We start from the raw sequence: 25,874 nt of genomic DNA, 5'->3' as shown, positions 1-25,874 counted from the left end.
CGATGCTGTTACAGTGCAACTGGAGGTCAGAGGTGTGCGCGCGCAAGTGTGCCTGAACTTGGAGTGGGATAGCCCCTGCGGGCCATGATGTGCCATCGGTCGCCGGCCTTGTTAGTGGAGCATGTGGCGTTCAGGTGGAGGAGCCTCGCTGCCGGTGTGGCTATCAGCGTCCACGCCTGCAGTCGCCATCCGTAGCGCCGTCAGCGGCTCCTGCCCACTTCAACACGAGGGGGCAGAGAGGCCACCGTCCGTGAGCAGGGGTCCGATACTACAAACATGTAAACATATATGTGATAGTGGGTGGGGGGGGGGTGGAGTGTGCTTGCGGGGGCGATGTCAGCAGTTTTATGCTTGGGGCGCGCTGCTGGGCAATGGCCGCTGACGGGCGCCTGCGTGGGCGTTGGGTCGTATCCGAGGTTTACGCGCTGGCTGTTTCTTGTCTGCGTCAGGGGGGGGGGGTAGGGTGGGGGGGGGGTGGCGCCGCTTGCGATGATTCCTGCGATACAGCATTAGCCCCTGTGACCCACCTCCGGCTTCACCTAGTCTACGTGAGCCCTCTGACAGTGCCCTCCCCCTTCAGGGACCCCAGGATGCCATCCCAGAGCTGAGCTATTGGGAACTGCCGCAGGCCCGCTATTTCTTCCCGGCGGAGCGCCGTGCCTTCCGCCCCGGCCCAGTTGGTAAAGGATGCGAACCAGTGTTTTGGGGTGGGTGGTTCCCGTCGCTTCCAGTGTCGCGTAATCAGCCGTTTGGCCGTAACGAGGCCCAGATCCCAGAACCGTGCCTGCGTTTTGTTTAGCTTGGTTCTTTTATAGAGGCCGAGGATGCACGCCTCCCACGTGTCCGGCAGGCCCGGGCCCGTGCTGTGATTCAGGAGTGAGGTCACCTCCCCCCAGTACGCGGTCAGGGTTGGGCAGTGCCAAAGCATGTGCAGGATGTCTGCGCCTAACAGGTCACATCTGGGACAAGCAGCAGTGTCGACTGCGAAGTATCTGTTTATTCTGTCTGGCGTTAGGTATGCCTGGTGCAAGATGTATAGTTGGATGACACGGAAGCGGGAATTGCGGGGGATGTTCACGGGGCTAGCCAGTACTAGGTTCCACTCCTTGTCCGTCCAGTCCCTCCCACGGTGCGCCGCCCATTTAGCCCTAATCTGCTGCGTGGGTTTTTGCGTGTGGATAAGAAGCGCCTGCGCCAACCAATGCGTGATGTGCGAGCCTCTGCCCATTACATGTAGATATTGGACCAGGTGGTGCATTGGCGGTTCATCCTGGATGTCACCCCAGGAGTCAGTGTATGCCCGCAGTACCGATGCATGGAGTAGGAACTGCCCGGCCGGGAGTCCCGTGGTGTCAGATAACTCCGCAAATGAGAGCAGGGCTCCGTCAGAATACAGGTCACCCATGGTCTCTACTCCAGCCGCGACCCAGTGGTCCAGTTTGCGCTGCGTAACCATCCCGCTCCTCCTGGGGGTGCCCAGCAGGGGGAGGGCAGGAGCATATGGCCTGGTATTGTGCGTCAGCTTCAGGCTGCGGAGAAAGCATTTGCGGGCCACGGCCACATGCATGGGCAGGGGACGGGGTCCCTTGGTCAATGGGTGAAACAGGGCGCAGGTCTGGGGATGTGTCCACTGGTAGTCCGCAGTGGCCGTATCGTCCAGATGTGCATCGCTGAGCCAGTACGTCACCCATTGGAGCTGCGCGGCCAGGTAATACAGCTCCATGTTGGGGACAGCCAGTCCGCCCTCCGCGGTCGGGGAGTACAGTTTAGCCAGCGCCACTCGAGGTCGCCCCGTGTTCCAGATCAAGCCACGGAGCATTGATTCCAGATCGCGGAATATCCGCGTGGGGACATACGTGGGGATATTCGCGAAGTAGTATAGCAGCCTAGGGAGCGCTATCATTTTAGTAAGAGCGATGCGGCTGGGCACGTTCAGCGGAAGGGTTTTCCAGAAGGACATCTGGGCTCGCAGAGAAGAAATGGCGCGCACCAGGTTGCCCTCTAGTAAATCCTGTGGGTCTCTGTAGATGTGCAGTCCTAGGTATTTAAACGTGGTCGGGTACCAAGCGAGCCTGGCCCCTCCAAGATGCACATCGCATTCCTCCTGATCACGGTTAAACGAGTATGCCCCGGACTTGGCCCAGTTGACCCTGAGGCCCGAGACCTCTGCGAAGTTCTGGAAGACGTCCGATAGCTCGGCTGGCACCGCGGTGAGGTCCCGCACATAAAGCAGCAGGTCGTCTGCGTAGAGTGAGACTATGTGCGTTCCGTCAGCCAATGGGATCCCCCATTCCGCTCCTCTGTCCCGTAGCAGAGCTGCTAGTGGTTCGATGGCTAAGGAGAAGAGGAGGGGGGACAGGGGGCAGCCTTGCCTGGTGCCTCTGCGCACCTCGATCTTCTCCGACAGCAGCCTTCCCGTCCGCACTCGGACACTGGGTCTCTGGTAGAGCAGACCGACCATGTCGGCATATGCATCTCCCACCTCAAATCTGTCCAGCACGGCTCCCAGGTATGGCCACTCCACCGAATCGAAGGCCTTCTCCAGGTCCAGGACCAGGCACCCCGATCTAGGCCAATGCGTCAGAGCCGCTTCCTGAATCCGGAAGAGGCGGCGTAGATTACGAGACGTGCTCCGCGCCGGCATGAAGCCATTTTGATCGGCGTGTATCAGAGTAGGTGCCTCCAGGGCCAGGCGGCGGGCCAGGAGTGAGGTGAAAATTTTATAATCGGTATTTAGCATGGCCAACGGTCTGTAGGACCCCATGAGTGCGCCATCCCTGCCTGGCTTCAGCAGCGAGACCAAGTTTGCCTCGTTAAGCGAGTCTGGGAGTGTTGATTCTTCCATTGCTGTGTTGTACAACTTGAGCAACTCCGGAACCAGCGTGTCTGAACACGCCTTAAAAAATTCGGCGGGCAGTCCATCCGGGCCAGGTGACTTGCCGTTGGACAGTGCGAAGATGGCCTCGCGTATTTCATCCGCGGAGAATGGCGCTCCCAGGGCGTCCTGTTGCGGGCCTATAAGGGAGGGCAGCGGGATGTCCGACAGGTATTCTGCTATGTAGGCCGCAGTTACTCTCAGTTGCGACTTGTATAGGGCCCGGTAGTGTCCCACAAACGCTTGGTGTATCCTATTTTGGGTGTACACTAGGTCTCCCTCAGCTGTGCGGATGACGGAGACCGGCTCCGTGCGTTCCTCCTGCCTGACTAACCAGGCCAATAGCCTGCCGGGCTTGTCACCGTGCTGGTGTACTCGCGCCGAATGGGCCGCAAAGTTGACGTGCCGCAGCCGTTCCAGTAGCGTTTCGTGCTCCGCCCGGGCCGCCTGCAGCCGGTCACCTGCACCCTCCACCGCCTCCTGCTCCCCGCCGAGTAGGTCCGCCTCCACCCTGCGCAAGTCCTCCTCCAACTTCCACCGTATGCTCCCCTGAGTGCTCAGGCAATGTCCCCGTACCACCACCTTGAATGCGTCCCACTCTACTCTCGGGGATGATGCTGTATCTGAGTTATCTTCGAAGTATTGCGCTACGCTGGCCTGTAGGGAATCTCTAAAGGGGGCGTCTAGCAGTAATGCAGGTTGCAGTCGCCACGTGGGGATTGGCGGGCGCGGGCGTTCCCAGGCCATGTGCAGTGTATGGGGGTTGTGGTCGGAGTGTGTCCTACCCAGGTATTGTGAGTCAGTGATATGGGGCAACATGTCCGCTGACACCATGTATCTGTCGAGGCGGACATGTAATGCATGTGCTCCTGAGAAGTACGAGTACACCCTAGTGTTCGGATTGTGCGCACGCCATGCATCTTTCAGACCCCACTGGGTCGCCCACTGTGTGAGTGCCCTCGTGGCCCCCTGGGGTGTCGCCTCTGGCCTCGGCGGGACCGAACGGTCCAGCACTGGGTCTAGTACCGCGTTATAGTCGCCCCCCAGGATCCATGGGACGCCGTGCCAGGGCGCTAATTTCCCTGAGATACGCGCCAGGAAGGTGCCCTGATCCGTGTTAGGGGCGTAAATGGACGCCAGGACCACTGGTTGCCCGTCTATGCGACCCTTCACCAGGACATACCTCCCCTCCGCATCTATGTGTACGTCCGACATCACGAAGGGGGTTCCCGGTTTTACCCATAGCAGCGCCCCGCGGGCGTACGAGGAGTATTCAGTGGCATACAGTTGTCCCCTCCATCTCCGCCTCAGCGCTGTCACCTCCGCCCCACTCAGGTGTGTTTCCTGCAATAGCGCGACCTGCACGTTCTGCCTCTTCAAGTAGGAGTAGATTTGGTACCTGCGCGCGGGTGTGTGCATACCTCTAATGTTCCACGTGCATATTTTTATGGCAGACATTGCAGCAATATACATTCCCCCCTGACCCTCCCAATAGCAGCGGCATCACCAAAGGCCCCAGCAGTGGCTCCCCCAGCTCTTCCGTTCCCACCCCCCACATTACACTCAGCAAAGTTTGGGTAAACATAAGGACAGGGAAAAAAAACAGTAAAGAACAACAACCAACAGCGGGCTAACCCCACTAAAATACCAAAAGGGCAGTGGCGGAACGGGCCACCGTCCATACTCTCAAGAGAGAGGAACAGTCTCGCTTTGTTCAAGGGGCAGTGTGTGCTAAGCACAAGTTCGACAGGATGTATGTATAGTCAGTTTTAGGGGAAGCAGGCCGCTTCCCTGAGCCATACAATACAGGACAATAGTGGCCGCCCACTGCGGTCCAATGCTCCAAATCGCCCATCCTGTATGCGACCAGGCGCAGATGCGCGCTAAAGGACCACCCCTTCAGCGCCCTCCCAGCCTACCACTAGTGCCATAAGGGCATTACTCACTGTTCCAGGTGTCCACAGTTCGATCAGCTGGCAGGGGGGGGGGGGGGGGGGGGGGGGCGGCCCCAGCAGTGGCGGGCGCCGATTGCGCACCATCGTCCAGGCGACCACTGCCAACCCCTCCCTCGTCATGGCAAGGCCAATGCAGACATCCCCCGTAGGGTCAGTGGATCAGGTCTGATGTTTGCGGCGTGACGATGGGCAGTTCCATCGAGATCTGTGAGTTCGGGATCCCGTATATGGCCTCGTCGTCGTCGCTGGGTACCGGCTGTCGGCCGTCCTCCTGGGCCGTCTCATGGGAGGATGAGTTACTTATTTGGGAGACCTTCTGCAGTGCATCGCGTTGTTCTCGGAGCATCTGGTCCAGTGTGGGGGAGAGTCCCGCCCCCTCCTCCGCGCGTTGGGACTGTTGGGTCCTGTGCCTGCGGCGTCGTCGTGGTGCTCGTGGCCTGGTCCTCGTCTCGCCTCCGCGAGAGTGTTTCGGTGCCGTGTCCGTGCCTCCGTCCAGCCACTCGTCGGCCTCCTCGGGTGTGTTGAAGAAGTAAGTGCTAGCTCCCGCCACCACTCTCAGCTTGGCAGGGAATAGTAGGGAGTACTTGAGGCCCGCGGTGCGCAGTCTCCTCTTCACTGCCATGAAGTCGTGCCTCTGGCGCTGCACCTGGATGGTGTAGTCGGGGAAGAACATGATCGACGCGTTATCAATGCGCACCTCGCCCAGTCGCCGTGCCTCACGCAGCACCGTGTCTCTGTCCCTATAGTTCAGTATCCTGAAGAGCAGCGGCCTCGGGTTGGTGCCGGTGGTGTAGGGTCTCGTTGGCACCCGATGTGCGCGCTCCACGACGAAGTGCGGTGACAGCGAGCCTTCGGGCAAAAGTGTCCGTAGCCATTCTTCCACATGTTCGGCCGGGCGGTTCCCTTCCCATTTCTCCGGAACCCCCACAAGTCTAATGTTGTTGCGTCTCGCCCTCCCTTCCGCGTCCTCAGCCCTGTCCTCCAGGAACTCCACTCTGTTCAGGAGGTCCTGTACGTGTCTGTCAGTCTGGGTGACCTTGGGCTCGATCTCCTTCACTGCGCCTTCCAGGGTCTTGGTTCGGTCGGACAATTTCCTATGGTCATCACGCAGGAGGGTCAGGTCCACTGCGACCCCATCAATTTTGGACTCCAGGGAGGTTCTAGTTTGCTGGAGTGACTGCTCCATCCGTTCCACCGCTGCCAGCACGCTGTCAAGCCTCGCAGCCAGTTGCTCGGCGGCCATTTTGTGTGCCCGCTTGTCCGTCTTCCCCTTCGGCAGGGCCCCTCCGGTCCCGGTGCGGGTCCGCACTCCCCCGGACATGTGCGGGTGGCGCCTGTCCTGCGGGGTCGGCCCCTGGCGCTGCTCCAGTGACGGTGTCCCCTGAGGCGCTACGTCCCTGGGTTGGGGCCCCGCGAGTGCTGGCAGGTCCCTTTGGTTAGGCCGTCATTGTTGTCCCCTAGGGGGGGGGGTCCTCCAGCGGGCGGCCTTGCGCGGGGCCTCGGCGCAGGCGGGGGTGCCCTGTCCCCTCCTTCGCCCGTGCTCGTCCCTGGCGGTCCGCGGCCGCGCCGACTGCCCCCCGGATTGCTAGCGGGTCGTGGCCCAGTCACTCCGCCCCAGTTGTAGTGGGGGCCGGGGGGGCCGGCACTGTGCGTGAGTCCGAGGGGTCCAGGCGTCGTGAACGGGTCCGACCACCGGTTCCGGCCCGGGTCACAGCCTCTCGTGTGCCTCGCCGACCTTCAGGCAGTGAGTGTCCCCGCGGGGGGGCTCCGCAGGCGGGCCCGGCGTGAGGCACACCGTCGCGTGTCTCCGCCTCAGGGGGGGGCGGTCAGCCTGTCTCCGGCAGTGGTGTGGCGTCCAGGCGAGGGGAGGGACGGTCTGCTGTGCTGCGGGTCTTGGGGCCGCAATGCCCGGGCCGTCGCTCCGCGTGGGCTCCTCTATGCTGGCGGGCGCAGGAGGGACTCACCGGGTGGCTCCGATGGCTGCACTGCGTCTCGTAGAGGGGCCCCCGCTGGTCGGGGCCGCCACGTCACCGGCGCCTCTCCGGGGCAGATCTCCACGCCTCGCCTGCCCCAGATGTGCCCCAGGTGTGTCCTCCGGAGGTCCAAGGAGCAGGGCAGCAGTCGCGCGACGGCCGCGATGTGGGGGCTGGGGGCCCACTTCCCGCTTGGTCCGGGCCCTCCGCTGGAGTCCTGCTGCAGGTCAAGGTGATCGCCGGGCCACCGGAGGTTGCTCTCAGCGCGGCAGCAGCCGGCCAGGGGGCCACGGACAGTGTGGCGTGGCCTACCAGTTGGGGCCTGTGAGCTGGGCCCAAGCCTCGGACTCCCGCAGTTGCCCCGCCGGCCAGGTGTCAGCGGATCCCGCAGGAGGTCCGCAGGATAGGTCGGGGTCAGCCTCGTCGGAGCCCCGAAATGAAAGTCGGCCAGATTGCCGAGGAGAGCTCCGGGAGGGTCCGCCAGCAGTTTCGGGCGGCTAGGATTTAACTTGGCGGAGAAACGGCTCAGGGAAGGGGAGCTTGGCACGGAGCTCTACCCTAACGCGTCCTCCGCCATTGCGTGCTTAGCCACGCCCCACAGTCCGTTTGAACTCATGCGGGGCGGACTCTACTCACAAAAGACAATGTAGGCTGGGTTAAGGCTGCTCGCAGGGTACACTGGTCATCAAAGATAGTGAAGGAGAGGCTAACTCAAGAGCAATCCAGGAGCAAGAGCATATATGATAAAAAGCACGGATGCAAGGATGTAGCTATCAAGGCAGGAGATGTTGTCAAGGTGAAGAAGAGCGGACACATTGGCAAGGGTCAAGAAAGGTATACCAAACCCTTGACTGTACAGGAGGTGTACTGTAATTCCGCACGCTTAAGCGATGGTAAAGTCTGGCACTTCTCAGCTCTTTCTGCCTACAAACATCCCCCGGCTGAGACGGAAGATAACACACCTATCGTATCTACTGGAGTACAACCTGGAGTGCGAGGAGATAGTGTTGTCAAACAATACTTTTCAGACACGGATTCGGACTGTGAATGGCCAGCACCTTCAGAAGAGAGGAGTGGAAGCTGTATGCTTGAGGACACCAAGCCAGAGAACTTTGCAACTGAACGGGTCTGACCAGAAGGCACCAGACGCATGTTACCTACCATTCCGCAGTGTGAGCCTGCACAACCTATCGACAGAAGCAGGGCAGGAAGACTGTTGGGACCACCTGCCAAACTAAAGGACTATGTTTGTGAATAGTAAAGCTTGAGCACACAGAAGCTCTCTTCATTCACTTTGGGTGGAGTTAGGGGAACATGGCGGCGGCAGGCTAGCGGCTGCTGCGAGGCTCCGATCCTGAAGCCCTAGTTAGAGTTACTACGGGTCTCTTCCCTCTACTTTTCAAGCGGATTAACAACGGATCATTATGCTGGTTGTATAGGTGAGTGAGAAGTCGTACTTTGTTTTCTCTTCAGACGTACGGCAACTTAGTTCTCTCTCTTACCTTTCCCCCCGCGCTCACGGACCGAGGGTGACTGCGGAGAAACAAACGCTGAGGCTACGAGCGCGAAGCAGGGAGCGCTGAAACAGAAGGAGAAGGCTCTAGGACCCACGCGGACCACTTGGCAGGTCGGATGAGAGAGCAACACGATTGGACTCGCGAACGGCGGTACGCCAGGGAGCCGGCTACCGGTCAGCTGTATCGCGTCTCTGGTGGAGCGTTACTGTCGGCATCAGGAGCGGGACTTCAGCGTATCGAGAATGGATGCAGTGGTAGCGTTGTACGATCCCAGGCAGAGCAGACTATAGTCCGCGTGAAACCTAGGGTAAGCTGTAATAATATCGGGCTCCGCACGAGAGCAGCCCTATGGTATCGGTTAACAGGGGTCATAAGCCGCGAATACTTCTTACATTTCCCTGTGTCTGTATCTTGTTGGGACTCTATAGTTTGTATGGATGCAGACAGGGGAATTCCTGCAACACAGCAATTTACCTTGGGGAACACAAGCCCATCTAGGAAGGGGGATACAGCGAAAGGGCTCATTTCAGCAAATGTACCTGTACAACCTCCCAAGGCAGGAGTAACTATTGGCGAGCAAAAGAGTGCTATCAAAAATAGATACCAACTTCGCTCTAGAAAGGAACTTAAGATAAAGGGGGTCCTAAATACTGCTGACTTGGTCGAGGCTGGAAGTAAGGGTCCAGAGCCAATTTCACCTGGCAAACAAAGTAGAAAAGGGGGTGCGAAGAGGGGTAAGGCTAAAGACTTAAAACAATCCAAATCTAATTCGCTTAAAGGTACTCCGTCACTTAAGAGTTATTTCAAGATAATGGAGCATGCACTGTCCTCTAAAACGGACAACATAGGAATGGATGGAGGGGGTGGAGGGGAACGGAATTTAAATAATCTGACTCAGGTAGCAGTTTCCCCGCTTTTGGCCTCTTTTCCCTTGAGTAATAAATATGGGGCTTTGGAATCAGCTAACATTTCAGCGATAACAATTGAAGTAGTCTCCGCAACCAAGGTAATTGATGCAACTGCACAGTCTTCAGTTAGCCTTACTAGAGTCATTAACCAAGAAACCAGTCATGGAAGTGACTTGTCAGAAAATATTACGCAGGATGCTGTACCCCAACTTCTCCACACCGAGGAAGAAGGGGCTTGTGGAGGTAGTGATTTTTCAGATAAAAGCCTCGGATCCTTACTGCAGTCCTTAAGAGGAGATCTACTAAGCAGATTTGAGACTTCTGAAAAAAATCAACAGCGTCTGCATGATAGATTTGATCTACTAGAGGCAAAAATTGAAGGTATCAGTACTAGAACTAGTACACTGGAAGGGAAGGTTTCAACACTTTCAGAGACCTCAAACATGAATTCTAAAGATATAACAGCCTTGAAGGCCCAGAATCGATCTCTGGCTATGGATCTGGAGAGACTGGAAACCCAATCTCGCCGGAACAATTTGAGGATTCTAAAAATTCCGGAAGGGGCCGAGGTGGAGGATATAAAAGGTTTTGTTTGCAGATTATTACGTGAAGATATTCTCAAGGACCGTCCGGATATCGACCTAGAAACGGAAATTCAGAGGGTACATAGAGACCCATATAGGTTGCATCCAGACAGGAAGGCCCCCAGGAAGATTTTGGTATACTTCCAAACATATAGTGTGAAAGAACTGATCCTGAATAGATGTTTATCACGCACTTCCCTACATTTTCGAGCTAATCCATACCATATCAGATCTGATATAGGTGGTAAAACTGCTCAAAGGCAGTGGGAGTTAGGGTCTAGAATGCCAGAATTACATTCCATGGGGGCAAATGTACAGATGAAATTTCCAGCACTTCTTAAAATCATGTGGAACAATAAAATGTACGCGTGCCAATTTCCAGAGGAAGTAGATGCTGTTCTTGATAGAATGAAGGCCCAGGAGGAATAGCATAATTAGAGATGGTTTAGATTTCTCAAATCTATCTTCTCCGCATTCAGCGGAGGGTAGAGTATGTTTGTGAGTGGGGTGCAGGGAAAAATAAATAAATAAATAAATAAATAAACACGGAAAAAAAAAAGAACACAAAAAAAAAATTCACTACACATACTTAGTTAAGAGTTTTTTTAAGAGTTTGCATGAAATAAATAGGTAAGACAGGGAAATGAGACCCGTACATATGCTTTCTTTACTTCAGAGTGGGGCAATCACGAAACAGGGCCTCCTAGGGCGTATTCTAGCCAATCAGGAGGGAAGGGTTCCCCTTTGGTCCAGGGGAAGGGGTAAAAAAAACAAAAAATGTCCTCATGCACCATAAAAAAGTTTTTCCTTTTTGTTAATTATTATTCTTATAAGGTACTACGTTTTGCTATCAGCCACATTCAAAATTTAAAATTTGAGTATGACTCAAGCTAGCCAAACTATAATCCTCTCCTGGAATGTGAATGGATTAGGGAGTTATAAGAAACAATTTAATGTATCTCACTTCTTAGAAAATGCCGGAGCGTCATTAATCTTTCTGCAGGAGACTCACTTGGAAGCAAATAAATGTAGAGATGTCTTTATAAAACACAAGTGGGTTCAGGAAATTTTTTGCTCCAAACAATCGGGTACCACGAGAGGGGTGGCAATCATTATTTGTGCCAATAAAGGAATAGTTGTCCATGATTGGGCTACAGATCAGTCAGGGCGTGGTTGGCGGTAGTGGTATCAGTGGGCACTGTTAAACTTTTATGTGGGGTTTATTATGGCCCAAATGAAGATAATCCATGTTTCCTTCATAAACTAGCAAGCTATTTACTACAATTTTCTATCCCTATAGTGTTAGGGGGAGACTTTAACTTGTTACTGGATGCAGAACTAGACCGCACTTCAAAGGCTAGATACAATTGCCCAAAAAAATCGATTGGTACGCTGCAAAATATTATTAAGGAGTATGTGTTGTGCGATGTCTGGAGAGTTAAACATGGCTCCCAGAGAGAGTATTCGTTCTACAGCAAAAAAAAACCACCAGTTTTCTAGGATAGATTATTTTTTGCTTGATAGAGCGATGTTATCAAATATACATTCTATTGCATATATCCCGAATGGATTATCAGACCACTCCGTGGTTAAGTTGTGCATTAGCATTCAAAAAAGGAACCCTTTAGAATATAGGTGGACTTTGGATAGGACTATTCTACTGAAAGCAGATTTCAATACTAGCACTAAGAAAAGTATAGGATGATGGTTGGGGTAGTGGATGCCTTCGCAACCGGTGTTACCGATAGTATGTGGTAGTGGCGTCTCCTGCCCTCCACTCGACGAGGGGGGACCCAGGCTTGACTACATCCTGCAAATGTTGATTGTGATGTGTGCGCAGTTTTCTCCTCTTTACGGATAAAAAGTAAGGGGTCAGGCTGTTGTTCTTTTGTGGTTGGGAGGGCGGTTCTGTGCGGTATGGGGGGTCCGGGGGCACATTCTTCCGACTCTCACCTGAAGCAATGTTTTCTCGCATTTACTGCTGTGTATGTAATATGGTAATTGGGTGGGATTAGGACCTGTAATATTGTTCAGTTATACACGTTGTGATGCCTTTTCCCCACTGCTTTCGTATTATCCTATTTCAGATCTGTAGTATACTGTGTGGGGATAGTGCCTTTGGCTGGGGGCTGGGAATGTTCGGAAGTGCTCCTCCTCCCGCTTTATTCGTATTTTGTGAGAGTTGTAGATTAGGATGGCCTTTTCTCACTCTCTATATATAAGAGTCAATTTTTCTTTATTTTTCTCTTCTTTTTCCTTTTCTTCTCTTTCTTCTCTTGGACTGCATTTCGGGTTCGTTAATGGGCGACAGGCACATTGTCGGGGGGGGGGTAGGCCGTAGCCTCCGCGTTGGTGTAGGGTGGGGGGGGTAGATTTTATTTTTCTTTTTAGTTCTATGGGCCTTTTTCTCAATTCTCTGCGCTTTCTTTTCCTATTTTCTGTTCTGGGTCTGCGATAGGGGCTAGTGGGGAGTGGGTGGCGCGGGGGGTGGCACATACATGATTCCAGCTTCGGTTTGTTTTTCTATTGTATTGTCACTCTGACGAGAAGTTTAACCCAAATGTTGCTATTATTTCTGCTGCCTACTCATGTTGGGGAATTATTGTACGGACTCAGCTCTCCTTGTATCTATTCTTCATTGATTTTTTGAATCGGGAAAAAACTTTAAAATTTAACCTTCAGCGCTCCTTCTCCTAGACGGCATGACTTTACCAGTGTAACCGTTGATATGTAATGCTATGCCACCTGATGCCGCTAGGGGACCGTATTACTAGCACTGGTGCTCAATGTCACGTGGCCGGCCTGATGGTTGTAGGCCCGTATTTGTTTCCTTCATGTGCACAATAAAGGTTTTCAAAAATTAAAAAAAAAAAAAAAAGAAAAGTATAGGAGAGTTTTTCCTATTTAATAATGATTCAGCCCCGAACCGGATCATATGGGACACTCTTAAATCTTTTCTAAGAGGCATATACGGTTCCCAAATGGAATTGAATAGAAAGCTAATTAAAGAAAAAGATGTAAACAATCTCAATTTAATTAAAATAAAAGAGCAGCAACTTTTACATGCCATCTCTAATGATCGAACAGAAATATTGAGGTTGGAAAAAGAATTGGATGACTTACAAATTCACCACAGACTATGTTCTGAAAAAATACTAAGAGATAAGTGGGAGGTAAGCAAGTTGCGCAATTTTGAATATGGGGAGAAATGTGGATCATTACTTGCCTGGAAAGCCAGATCTGACAGGTCCAGAAACAACATTAAAACTCTAATACAACGAGGAACTGGCGCTGTCCTATCTGAGGATGAAGATATTAAAGAGGAGGCCAGATCTTTCTATGAAGATCTTTATCGTGAAAAAGTGAATAGCTCATCGGATGAAATAGAAAATCTAGATATTCTGAGAAATCTAACTCGTCTGAGCAATGAAGAAATATCTTTTTTAGGAAAAGAAATCACTGAGGGGGAAATCAGATCTCAAGTCGAGAAAATGGCAAGAAAGAAAGCTGCAGGTCCGGATGGGCTCCCAACAGAAATCTACAAGGATAATTTGGATGAATTCATTGTTCCAATGCTTAAACTTTTCAATGAAATTTTCATCCAAGGTCAGCAAATCCCGTCTTCTTGACTGGACGCAACCATTTCATTAATAGCGAAGCCGAACAAAGACCCACAAAGGATAGAATCATACCGACCCATATCTTTACTGAACTCGGACTTAAAAGTTTATTCAGGTATCTTGGCAAACAGGCTCGCTACCACAATGAATAGGCTACTAATGGGTGAAATTGGAAATCTCTGTTCTCTCTTCATTGGGCACGTCGGTCATTATGAAAGGGAACGAAGCCCACGACTTAGTAAAACGCTGATCATATTGATCTTTCATAAATGTAGTATGTGTAGCGATTCAGCGGGCGCTGGGGTACGAGGTTACGACTGCGAACAGTAGCGAACCAGTGCTGAGCGTATCAGACACCAGCGACTATGCTAGTAAAATACAAACAAAATACCCTAAAGTATTCAGTGGAAATGTGGGTGTGTTGAAGGGGTACCAATACAAAATAAAAGTGAAACCTATCTCCACACCTACAGTGTGCTAAGCAAGGAACATACCATTTGCTATAAGGGAGTAAGTCAGAAACCAACTAGACAAGCTACTGATTGATGGAATAATAGAAAGAGTGGAGGCATCAGAGTGGGTTGCACCGCTTTTCGTCGCAAAACGTCCCAATGGCAAGCTGAGACCCTGCATAGACCTTCGTGACTTGAACCAAAACATCATAGTGGAACAGTACCCTCTCCCAAAAATTAATGAGATGTTGTCAACGACCAAGGGTGTCAAATGGTTTACCACCATCGATCTAAAATCGGCATACCATCAGGTACAGCTTCATCGTGAAAGCAAATCACGGACAACCTTTGTGACGCCGTTTGGGCGCTTTAGATTCACTAGAGTGCCGTTCGGTTTGGCTTCTGCGGCCGCAATGTTCCAACGATTAATGAACAACTTATTTGAGGGCGTCACCGGTATATTATTGTTCCAGGATGACATCCTAGTGATGGGTAAGACGAGAGAGGAACATGACAGCCGAGTGGAGCAGGTTCTGGAAACATTGAACGGAAAAGGATTAACTGCAGAGCACTCAAAATGCAAGTTTGCAAGCAACTCAGTGAATTATCTAGGCCATCACATAACTGGAGAGGGCATCAGCCCAAAGAACGAACTGATCCAAGCCATAAAGGACTCACCTGTACCCACCAACAGAGATGAGCTAAGATCATTCATCGGGCTAGTGGAATGCTACTCTAATGTCATCAGAAAATTTTCAACAAAAACATATACATTGAGACAGCAATTGAAACTCAAGAACAAATTTGAATGGAATGAAGAATGTGAACAAACCTTTCAGGACCTGAAAAACGAAATGTGCAAAACACTGCCTCTACAGGGATTTGACCCCAATCTCCAAAACTTTGTAACAACCGACGCCAGCAACAAGGGCATAGGAGCTGTACTCACATAGAAAGATACTAAAGGAGTGGAGTACAGAATTGCATTTGCATCAAGATCACTAACGACAGCAGAGGAAAAATTATCTGTGATAGAACGGGAGGCTCTGGCTTGCGTCTGGACGCTCGAGCACTCCCGAAAGTACATATGGGGAAGAAAAGTCAAACTTTGCACGGACCAGAAACCCTTACCAAAGGTGCTCACCACTAACGGATTATCACCACGGTTGGCGAGGATTTCGATGCGTCCGTTTGACTACATCTATGACACACAATATGTACCAGGCGTAAAGAATGTGGTGGCTGATTTTTTAAGCAGAATGCCATTAGAATTGGAAAACAACACTGAGACCAAAGAAGTAGATGAACCATGTGTAGCAAACATATGGGAGTGTACTAGCGGAATAACGAAGGAGAGGTGGCTGATGGAACAGAGTAAAGACAAGGAGGTGGAAACAGTAATTAAAATGATCAAAGAAGTCTGGATAAGCAAAAACAAGTTAAATGAACAATTGATGCATTTCTGGGAAGTGAAAGACGAGTTATAAATGGAGGAAGGACTGCTAGTGAGGAGCGGAAGGTTTGTACCACCTACCGCCCTCAGGAAGGCAATACTGGAGATATGCCATGAGGGACACTTAGGCATAGCAAAAACCAAAAGCAGAGTAAAGAACATGTATTGGTGGCCAGGGGTTAGTCTGGACGTGGAGAGGAAAATAAGAAATTGCAGGTTATGCATGGATCCTGACAAGACCCAAGTAACATTCAAGCCACCACTACATCCCATACCAAGTCCGTCCATGCCATGGGAGAGAATAGGCATTGACATAATGGGACCTGTGCACAGTGACGATGAACAACAATATGTAATTGTCATCATTGATCATTACACCAAGTGGCCAGAAATAAGAATTACAAAGAAAGCAGACACACGGCTTGTAGTCCAATTCCTGGAAGATACCTTCACACGCGAGGGACTGCCCAAACAGGTGGTGAGCGACAATGGAGTGCAGTTCACGTCTGATTTATTCAAGGATTACATGTTGAAGCACAACATTGAGCATAAAACAACGTCACTCTACCATCCCGCAGGAAATGGAGCAGTGGAAAGATTTATTAGAGTCCTCAAAGGTGTCATCCAAATATCCAATTCTAACCAGCTGGACTGGAAGAAGGAAATACTGAAGACAGTATGGGCCTATAGAATAACACCATGTGAAACTACAGGTCACAGTCCGTTTGAACTCATGCGGGGCGGACTCTACTCACAAAAGACAATGTAGGCTGGGTTAAGGCTGCTCGCAGGGTACATTGGTCATCAAAGATAGTGAAGGAGAGGCTAACTCAAGAACAATCCAGGAGCAAGAGCATATATGATAAAAAGCACGGAAGCAAGGATGTAGCTATCAAGGCAGGAGATGTTGTCAAGGTGAAGAAGAGCGGACACATTGGCAAGGGTCAAGAAAGGTATACCAAACCCTTGACTGTACAGGAGGTGTACTGTAATTCCGCATGCTTAAGCGATGGTAAAGTCTGGCACTTCTCAGCTCTTTCTGCCTACAAACATCCCCCGGCTGAGACGGAAGATAACACACCTATCGTATCTACTGGAGTACAACCTGGAGTGCGAGGAGATAGTGTTGTCAAACAATACTTTTCAGACACGGATTCGGACTGTGAATGGCCAGCACCTTCAGAAGAGAGGAGTGGAAGCTGTATGCTTGAGGACACCAAGCCAGAGAACTTTGCAACTGAACGGGTCTGACCAGAAGGCACCAGACGCATGTTACCTACCATTCCGCAGTGTGAGCCTGCACAACCTATCGACAGAAGCAGGGCAGGAAGACTGTTGGGACCACCTGCCAAACTAAAGGACTATGTTTGTGAATAGTAAAGCTTGAGCACACAGAAGCTCTCTTCATTCACTTTGGGTGGAGTTAGGGGAACATGGCGGCGGCAGGCTAGCGGCTGCTGCGAGGCTCCGATCCTGAAGCCCTAGTTCGAGTTACTACGGGTCTCTTCCCTCTACTTTTCAAGCGGATTAACAACGGATCATTATGCTGGTTGTATAGGTGAGTGAGAAGTCGTACTTTGTTTTCTCTTCAGACGTACGGCAACTTAGTTCTCTCTCTTACCTTTCCCCCCGCGCTCACGGACCGAGGGTGACTGCGGAGAAACAAACGCTGAGACTACGAGCGCGAAGCAGGGAGCGCTGAAACGGAAGGAGAAGGCTCTAGGACCAACGCGGACCACTTGGCAGGTCGGATGAGAGAGCAACACGATTGGACTCGCGAACGGCGGTACGCCAGGGAGCCGGCTACCGGTCAGCTGTATCGCGTCTCTGGTGGAGCGTTACTGTCGGCATCAGGAGCGGGACTTCAGCGTATCGAGAATGGATGCAGTGGTAGCGTTGTACGATCCCAGGCAGAGCAGACTATAGTCCGCGTGAAACCTAGGGTAAGCTGTAATAATATCGGGCTCCGCACGAGAGCAGCCCTATGGTATCGGTTAACAGGGGTCATAAGCCGCGAATACTTCTTACATTTCCCTGTGTCTGTATCTTGTTGGGACTCTATAGTTTGTATGGATGCAGACAGGGGAATTCCTGCAACACAGCAATTTACCTTGGGGAACACAAGCCCCTCTAGGAAGGGGGATACAGCGAAAGGGCTCATTTCAGCAAATGTACCTGTACAACCTCCCAAGGCAGGAGTAACTATTGGCGAGCAAAAGAGTGCTATCAAAAATAGATACCAACTTCGCTCTAGAAAGGAACTTAAGATAAAGGGGGTCCTAAATACTGCTGACTTGGTCGAGGCTGGAAGTAAGGGTCCAGAGCCAATTTCACCTGGCAAACAAAGTAGAAAAGGGGGTGCGAAGAGGGGTAAGGCTAAAGACTTAAAACAATCCAAATCTAATTCGCTTAAAGGTACTCGTCACTTAAGAGTTATTTCAAGATAATGGAGCATGCACTGTCCTCTAAAACGGACAACATAGGAATGGATGGAGGGGGTGGAGGGGAACGGAATTTAAATAATCTGACTCAGGTAGCAGTTTCCCCGCTTTTGGCCTCTTTTCCCTTGAGTAATAAATATGGGGCTTTGGAATCAGCTAACATTTCAGCGATAACAGTTGAAGTAGTCTCCGCAACCAAGGTAATTGATGCAACTGCACAGTCTTCAGTTAGCCTTACTAGAGTCATTAACCAAGAAACCAGTCATGGAAGTGACTTGTCAGAAAATATTACGCAGGATGCTGTACCCCAACTTCTCCACACAGAGGAAGAAGGGGCTTGTGGAGGTAGTGATTTTTCAGATAAAAGCCTCGGATCCTTACTGCAGTCCTTAAGAGGAGATCTACTAAGCAGATTTGAGACTTCTGAAAAAAATCAACAGCGTCTGCATGATAGATTTGATCTACTAGAGGCAAAAATTGAAGGTATCAGTACTAGAACTAGTACACTGGAAGGGAAGGTTTCAACACTTTCAGAGACCTCAAACATGAATTCTAAAGATTTAACAGCCTTGAAGGCCCAGAATCGATCTCTGGCTATGGATCTGGAGAGACTGGAAACCCAATCTCGCCGGAACAATTTGAGGATTCTAAAAATTCCGGAAGGGGCCGAGGTGGAGGATATAAAAGGTTTTGTTTGCAGATTATTACGTGAAGATATTCTCAAGGACCGTCCGGATATCGACCTAGAAACGGAAATTCAGAGGGTACATAGAGACCCATATAGGTTGCATCCAGACAGGAAGGCCACCAGGAAGATTTTGGTATACTTCCAAACATATAGTGTGAAAGAACTGATCCTGAATAGATGTTTATCACGCACTTCCCTACATTTTCGAGCTAATCCATACCATATCAGATCTGATATAGGTGGTAAAACTGCTCAAAGGCAGTGGGAGTTAGGGTCTAGAATGCCAGAATTACGTTCCATGGGGGCAAATGTACAGATGAAATTTCCAGCACTTCTTAAAATCATGTGGAACAATAAAATGTACACGTGCCAATTTCCAGAGGAAGTAGATGCTGTTCTTGATAGAATGAAGGCCCAGGAGGAATAGCATAATTAGAGATGGTTTGGATTTCTCAAATCTATCTTCTCCGCATTCAGCGGAGGGTAGAGTATGTTTGTGAGTGGGGTGCAGGGAAAAATAAATAAATAAACACGGGAAAAAAAAGAAGAACACAAAAAAAAAAAAATTCACTACACATACTTAGTTAAGAGTTTTTTTAAGAGTTTGCATGAAATAAATAGGTAAGACAGGGAAATGAGACCCGTACATATGCTTTCTTTACTTCAGAGTGGGGCAATCACGAAACAGGGCCTCCTAGGGCGTATTCTAGCCAATCAGGAGGGAAGGGTTCCCCGCAGGGTGGGTGGGTGGGTGGGTGGTCCAGGGGAAGGGGTAAAAAAAACAAAAAATGTCCTCATGCACCATAAAAAAGTTTTTCCTTTTTGTTAATTATTATTCTTATAAGGTACTACGTTTTGCTATCAGCCACATTCAAAATTTAAAATTTGAGTATGACTCAAGCTAGCCAAACTATAATCCTCTCCTGGAATGTGAATGGATTAGGGAGTTATAAGAAACAATTTAATGTATCTCACTTCTTAGAAAATGCCGGAGCGTCATTAATCTTTCTGCAGGAGACTCACTTGGAAGCAAATAAATGTAGAGATGTCTTTATAAAACACAAGTGGGTTCAGGAAATTTTTTGCTCCAAACAATCGGGTACCACGAGAGGGGTGGCAATCATTATTTGTGCCAATAAAGGAATAGTTGTCCATGATTGGGCTACAGATCAGTCAGGGCGTGGTTGGCGGTAGTGGTATCAGTGGGCACTGTTAAACTTTTATGTGGGGTTTATTATGGCCCAAATGAAGATAATCCATGTTTCCTTCATAAACTAGCAAGCTATTTACTACAATTTTCTATCCCTATAGTGTTAGGGGGAGACTTTAACTTGTTACTGGATGCAGAACTAGACCGCACTTCAAAGGCTAGATACAATTGCCCAAAAAAATCGATTGGTACGCTGCAAAATATTCTTAAGGAGTATGTGTTGTGCGATGTCTGGAGAGTTAAACATGGCTCCCAGAGAGAGTATTCGTTCTACAGCAAAAAAAAACACCAGTTTTCTAGGATAGATTATTTTTTGCTTGATAGAGCGATGTTATCAAATATACATTCTATTGCATATATCCCGAATGGATTATCAGACCACTCCGTGGTTAAGTTGTGCATTAGCATTCAAAAAAGGAACCCTTTAGAATATAGGTGGACTTTGGATAGGACTATTCTACTGAAAGCAGATTTCAATACTAGCACTAAGAAAAGTATAGGAGAGTTTTTCCTATTTAATAATGATTCAGCCCCGAACCGGATCATATGGGACACTCTTAAATCTTTTCTAAGAGGCATATACGGTTCCCAAATGGAATTGAATAGAAAGCTAATTAAAGAAAAAGATGTAAACAATCTCAATTTAATTAAAATAAAAGAGCAGCAACTTTTACATGCCATCTCTAATGATCGAACAGAAATATTGAGGTTGGAAAAAGAATTGGATGACTTACAAATTCACCACAGACTATGTTCTGAAAAAATACTAAGAGATAAGTGGGAGGTAAGCAAGTTGCGTAATTTTGAATATGGGGAGAAATGTGGATCATTACTTGCCTGGAAAGCCAGATCTGACAGGTCCAGAAACAACATTAAAACTCTAATACAACGAGGAACTGGCGCTGTCCTATCTGAGGATGAAGATATTAAAGAGGAGGCCAGATCTTTCTATGAAGATCTTTATCGTGAAAAAGTGAATAGCTCATCGGATGAAATAGAAAATCTAGATATTCTGAGAAATCTAACTCGTCTGAGCAATGAAGAAATATCTTTTTTAGGAAAAGAAATCACTGAGGGGGAAATCAGATCTCAAGTCGAGAAAATGGCAAGAAAGAAAGCTGCAGGTCCGGATGGGCTCCCAACAGAAATCTACAAGGATAATTTGGATGAATTCATTGTTCCAATGCTTAAACTTTTCAATGAAATTTTCATCCAAGGTCAGCAAATCCCGTCTTCTTGACTGGACGCAACCATTTCATTAATAGCGAAGCCGAACAAAGACCCACAAAGGATAGAATCATACCGACCCATATCTTTACTGAACTCGGACTTAAAAGTTTATTCAGGTATCTTGGCAAACAGGCTCGCTAAGGTGATTAAAACCATTATACATCCAGACCAACGCGGATTTATCCCGGGCAGACAATTAAATGAACTCACATTTCAGGCAATTGGAGCTATTGACTATGCAGTTCAAAATAAAAAACCATTGGCCATAGTCGCAATAGACGCTGCGAAAGCTTTTGACCAAGTAAACTGGAAATATTTATGGTCAACGATGAAGAAATTTGGTTTTCCTGAAATTTATATTAAAAGTGTGGTGTCTTTATATAGAGGTCCCAGAGCCAAGATTCTGGTTAACGGAGGACTGTCAGAATGGTTCAGTGTTGGCAGAGGAACAAGGCAAGGATGCCCCTTGTCTCCACTGTTATTTGATGTCTACATTGAGCCTTTTGTCTGTTCTTTAAGGCAAGATTCTATTATTTCTTCGTTTAAAATTGGGGAATTATCAATCAGGACAGCGCTCTATGCAGATGATCTTCTGTTGTATACTTCAAACCCCCTTGTAGCAATTCCTAAGTTATTTATGCTTGCGGAGAGTTTTGGCTCGGTCTCAGGTTACACTATTAACAAGGAGAAAACCGAGGCAATGTGTTGGAATAAATTACTCCCTATTCCAGAAGCTAAATGTAAGATGAGATATTTAGGTATTTATTTGACCCAGAATATAGATGATACTCCGAAGGTTAGTTGGGAAACTGTGATAAAGGAGATCAAAAAACTTCTGTCTAGATGGAACACTCTGCATTTAAACATCTATGGCAGAGTGAATCTTGTCAAAATGATCATCCTACCTAAGGTTACGTTTTTGTTTAATTCCATTCCCTTAGTTTTTAGTAGAAAAGATATTCTTAATTTGCAAGGTAGAATAGGGTCTTTTATTTGGGCAACAAAATCTCTGAGGATAGCTTGGAAGAAGCTAAGGAGAGGATTAAAATCAGGTGGTTTAGCTCTCCCTGACTTATTATTTTACTGTTACGCTTTCCAGCTTAAAAACTTTAGGATATTAGCTAATAAATTGGATTTTACTTCAAATAGTTTACTATTCCAGGCTATGCTGCAGGATCTCCCTTTTGGTACTGATTATTTTCTGTTTAAATTTGGTGACAAAATTTTTTTTTTTTAAAGTCAGGCTGAAAGTTTTAAAGGCTGCTTTATACTATTGGTCGCAGATATGTAGGTTGCTGTGTATTCAATATTACCACCAATACTCCCCAATTTGGGACTCACCGGGCACCCCGGAGTGTTTAAGGGACCAACTGGCTCTACCCTTAAAAAGAGCAGGTCTCCTGAAATGGGGGGACTTATGTGATGCATCGAAAGATTTAAAGTGGGAATTTCTAGAGGGCGTAACTGGACGGACGTTAACAAGGTTCAAGTTTTATCAACTATCGGCCTGGTGGGGAAGTCAAAATTGGGACATAAATGATGAGGAATCGTTCTTAGAGTTATTTAGTAATTCTAGAGAAATGAAAAGGGAAACGGCACAATGGTATAATATATTACTGAACAATAAAGACCATTTGGAAACAGAGATTGCGAATACATGGGACCCTTCCTCAGTCCAGATAGCCGAGGAAGTAGAGAAATTATGGATAGATTCTTTCTCATTATCCCAAAAGATAATCAAACCTTCTAATCTAAGAAGAAATCACTTATACACATTGCACAGAGTGTATTGGACCCCAGCGAAACTTTCTAGGATCTCTGGGGTGCAATACTTTTGCCCTAGGTGTAATCTAAGGAGCGCAAATGATATTCACATGTTTTTTGAATGTCCTAACATAGCTAATTTTTGGGAACAATTGTGTAAGGTTTTAGAAGAGGTACTGTCGGTCCCAATTCAATGTACATCCAGATTGGTTTTCTTTGGCCTAATGCCTGATTACGTGTTAAACAGTAACTTGTCACAGTTTATTTTTTATGTAATGGCCATTGCTAGAAGAGAGATCTGCAAAGCATAGAAGTCTGTATCCCCCCCCCGAAATATGCAGATTGTCTTAAATACATCGTTGCGGTGAGTAAATTTGATATTTTATGTGGGGGTGATAAAGCTGTCAGGTTGTGGTCAGCATTGAATGCCTGGATCGAAAAGTAATAATAGTCCAATGATTATGCCAGAGGTAAGTGGTCCTGTCCTTCCTTAGCAGCAAGTACCAATTCGAAAGGAAGTTGGACGGGTAACGACCATTCCTCTGGGCAATCTTCTACAGCTATCCAAAAACACGAGGGCTGGAAAGGACAGTTTGTGACAGTGGCTTGAAGAGCGCCTATTTTAGAGCATACATTAACTGGTGGCAAATATGAGGACACAAAAAAAAAAAAAAAAAGCTTAAAGCTCTTTCTTGTTTTTGTTGGTTCTTGTTCCCTAAGGGGGAGGATGTGTTATGTTTATGATACTTGTGTCCCTCCCGGGACACCGTATCAAGTGTGCAGGTTAGTGTCCCTGTGGCGACACCATACGGCAGTGAGGTCATCAGCTGGGAACTGTCACTTCTGACAGTTATCAGCTGATCACCGAGCCGGCGGCGGACAGTTACAGACATGCCAACCCTCCCGATTCAGGCGTGAGACTACCGATTTGAAGGCTAGTCTCGTGCCTCCCGATTCCTACAAGCAAAAACCCGATTCCTCGGGGGTTTCAGCTGACAGGGCTTGGTATTGTGTAAAGTGCTCATTCTTCCAACAAAGAGTGGCGATGCAGGGGATCTCGAAGGGGTGAAAAACCAACAAAGCATCATTAACAAGGGAATTGTCTCTTAAAAACCTGCGAAGTACTGGGGGGTGCATGCACTGCCAACAACCTGCCAGGACAGTGCCCAACAGTTGCATCACCCTCTCTGCCTGCCATTGCGCTCCATGCTTCTGAAAGGTAAGAAAAAAACGTGCATTTACGTTTCAAATGTCCGAGCCTACAGCAGCACACTTCCAAAGCCCATACATCCCAAGAACCCGATTCAAAGTCCCCTTCTCCCGATATTCTTTTTAACATCTCCCATTTTAACTCTGCTCTCCTGAAATGTTGGCATGTATGCAGTTATCAGCTGATCACGAACCGGCGGCAGTTCGCTCCAGCCACTGTAGGAGCACTCGTGTTGGTCTAAAGAAATAAATAGAACTTGACTACATTTCTGTGTCGGAGTTCTTAACAAAGATGACGCATAGTTATTCCCAGGGGTGAAAGTGCGGCGCTCAACAAATTCTGATTGATTCTTCCACGTGTCTCGGATCACCAGTGGGACCCTGCTGTACCTGAGTTCTGCTGCCCCGCCTCGGGCTGACAAGCCCCGAGACTCTAACCTATTCACGCTCTACCTTCCCCTCTCTGCTGCCGCTCAGTCTGACAGCTGCTGTCTGCAACCGGTGAAGCTCACTTTACGAAAGCCATTTTTCAGAAATCCCCTACCGTTAATCCGCACATCCCCGTTCCCTAAAATCGGCAGCGAGAACAGTACTAAAGTAACAACAGCAAAACAGCGGAGTAATTACTTCCGGGGCAGCGGGAGCAGTTTCTAGCTCTATTGTAGTTTCTTCCGGGGCAGCAGCAACAGCTTCTTCCGGAGTGGGCGGGGCATCTTTTTCCGGGGTTTGTAATTTATTTATTTAACACCAATCGCAGGTTTTACAAGACACTACAACACCGAGGACACTCCCAGAACCGCCCAGAGCTTGTCAGTCAGAATAAACTTGCGACCACTTCTCTGTTTTAGTATACATTTAATTTAAGGTTTCATATATCGGACTCGGCCGAAGTACCACCCGATGTAAGGTTCCTTGTCTGGAGGTAAGGCTGAAGTCTGGGGACTTCTTAACTTATTGGCGCTAGGTTGGGTGCATGAGTGCGTTATAGTGCTTAGAGGAAGTCTGGGGGCGCGTAATTACCAGCGTATCTACCCTAATCAACCCGGTAAGATGAACCTGTGTACTTTGGAGTGGACGTTGAAGTGTGTATGCTCTGCATATTCCATACATGGTAACATTTTAGAAAAGGAAAGTGGGTGATTTTGAAATAAAAAATTGGGGGAAATGTATTTTCCCCGTTGACTTATATCGAAGCAGTGTGCATTTCAGGCGTGCGTCTGCTAAAAATAAAGCAATTTTGCTATAAAAATCGGTAGTCGCCCATCTGTATAGGGTCTGTTGCCATGAATGTTATTCAGCCCCCCTAACCCCTACCAACCACTTCGTAACTGCCATCCTCTCTGAAAAAAGGTAGCATATTCCCAGAAGAGTAAATGGGGAAACAATGTGATTTTGCCTTTGCATCCCGTGTTCCTCATTTTTGGTATGGTAAAAAAATCTAAAGCTCCTGTGTAAACATACTGTAGAATAAACCTTTATAGTGATCATTTATGACTAAAGCCATTTTCTCGCAAGTTTTTCAAGGGAAAACAGTACCACAATCATGAAAATGGAGAACGTTATTATTTATTCATAAGAACGGAGCTATAAAGGCCCTTCGGGTTTACACTAATATATTTGCTGGATCCATCTCGAGGCCAACTGAGGCGTGACAACTGGGGGGAGCAGGGTGTGATGGAGAGCTAACTATCCTGATATTGTGCTCCTCGAGAAATGCTAGGGCAGGACGATATGTTGCTACTCCCTCCCCCCCGTCTCCTGTCAGAACTGTTCTGCAGCCAAGCCGAGTGATTACTGTTGAGTTCCCACAGCTGACGGTGCCTTCGCATACAGAGATAGTGTAATATGCGGGGATAGACTGCACAGACAGCGGACACACTTCTATAAAGTCCCCGCAAATGAATGGGAGCAATAGGTATGGAAAACGTGCCCTGCACAGATAAAGAACCTTCTAGATGTTGGTTTTGATGTGCGCTGCACAGACTGGGAATCCCC

The 25,874-nt window shown here is 48.6% G+C and overlaps 1 protein-coding gene across 1 annotated transcript in view; it reads left to right on the top strand.

The window, feature by feature from the left end:
- The first annotated feature begins 24,566 nt into the window (after positions 1-24,566).
- Positions 24,567-25,874, top strand: part of SMIM29 (small integral membrane protein 29) — a 40,953-nt gene continuing 39,645 nt past the window's right edge. Inside the window, exon 1 of the mRNA XM_086923197.1 lies at positions 24,567-24,801. The gene's annotated coding sequence lies outside the window, so the exon portion shown is untranslated. The remainder of the gene's footprint in view (positions 24,802-25,874) is intronic.

This window comes from Lissotriton vulgaris, chromosome 5, assembly GCF_964263255.1.
Source record: "Lissotriton vulgaris chromosome 5, aLisVul1.2, whole genome shotgun sequence".
Lineage (NCBI taxonomy): Eukaryota > Metazoa > Chordata > Amphibia > Caudata > Salamandridae > Lissotriton > Lissotriton vulgaris.
This window is presented reverse-complemented; position numbering and strand designations above follow the sequence as displayed.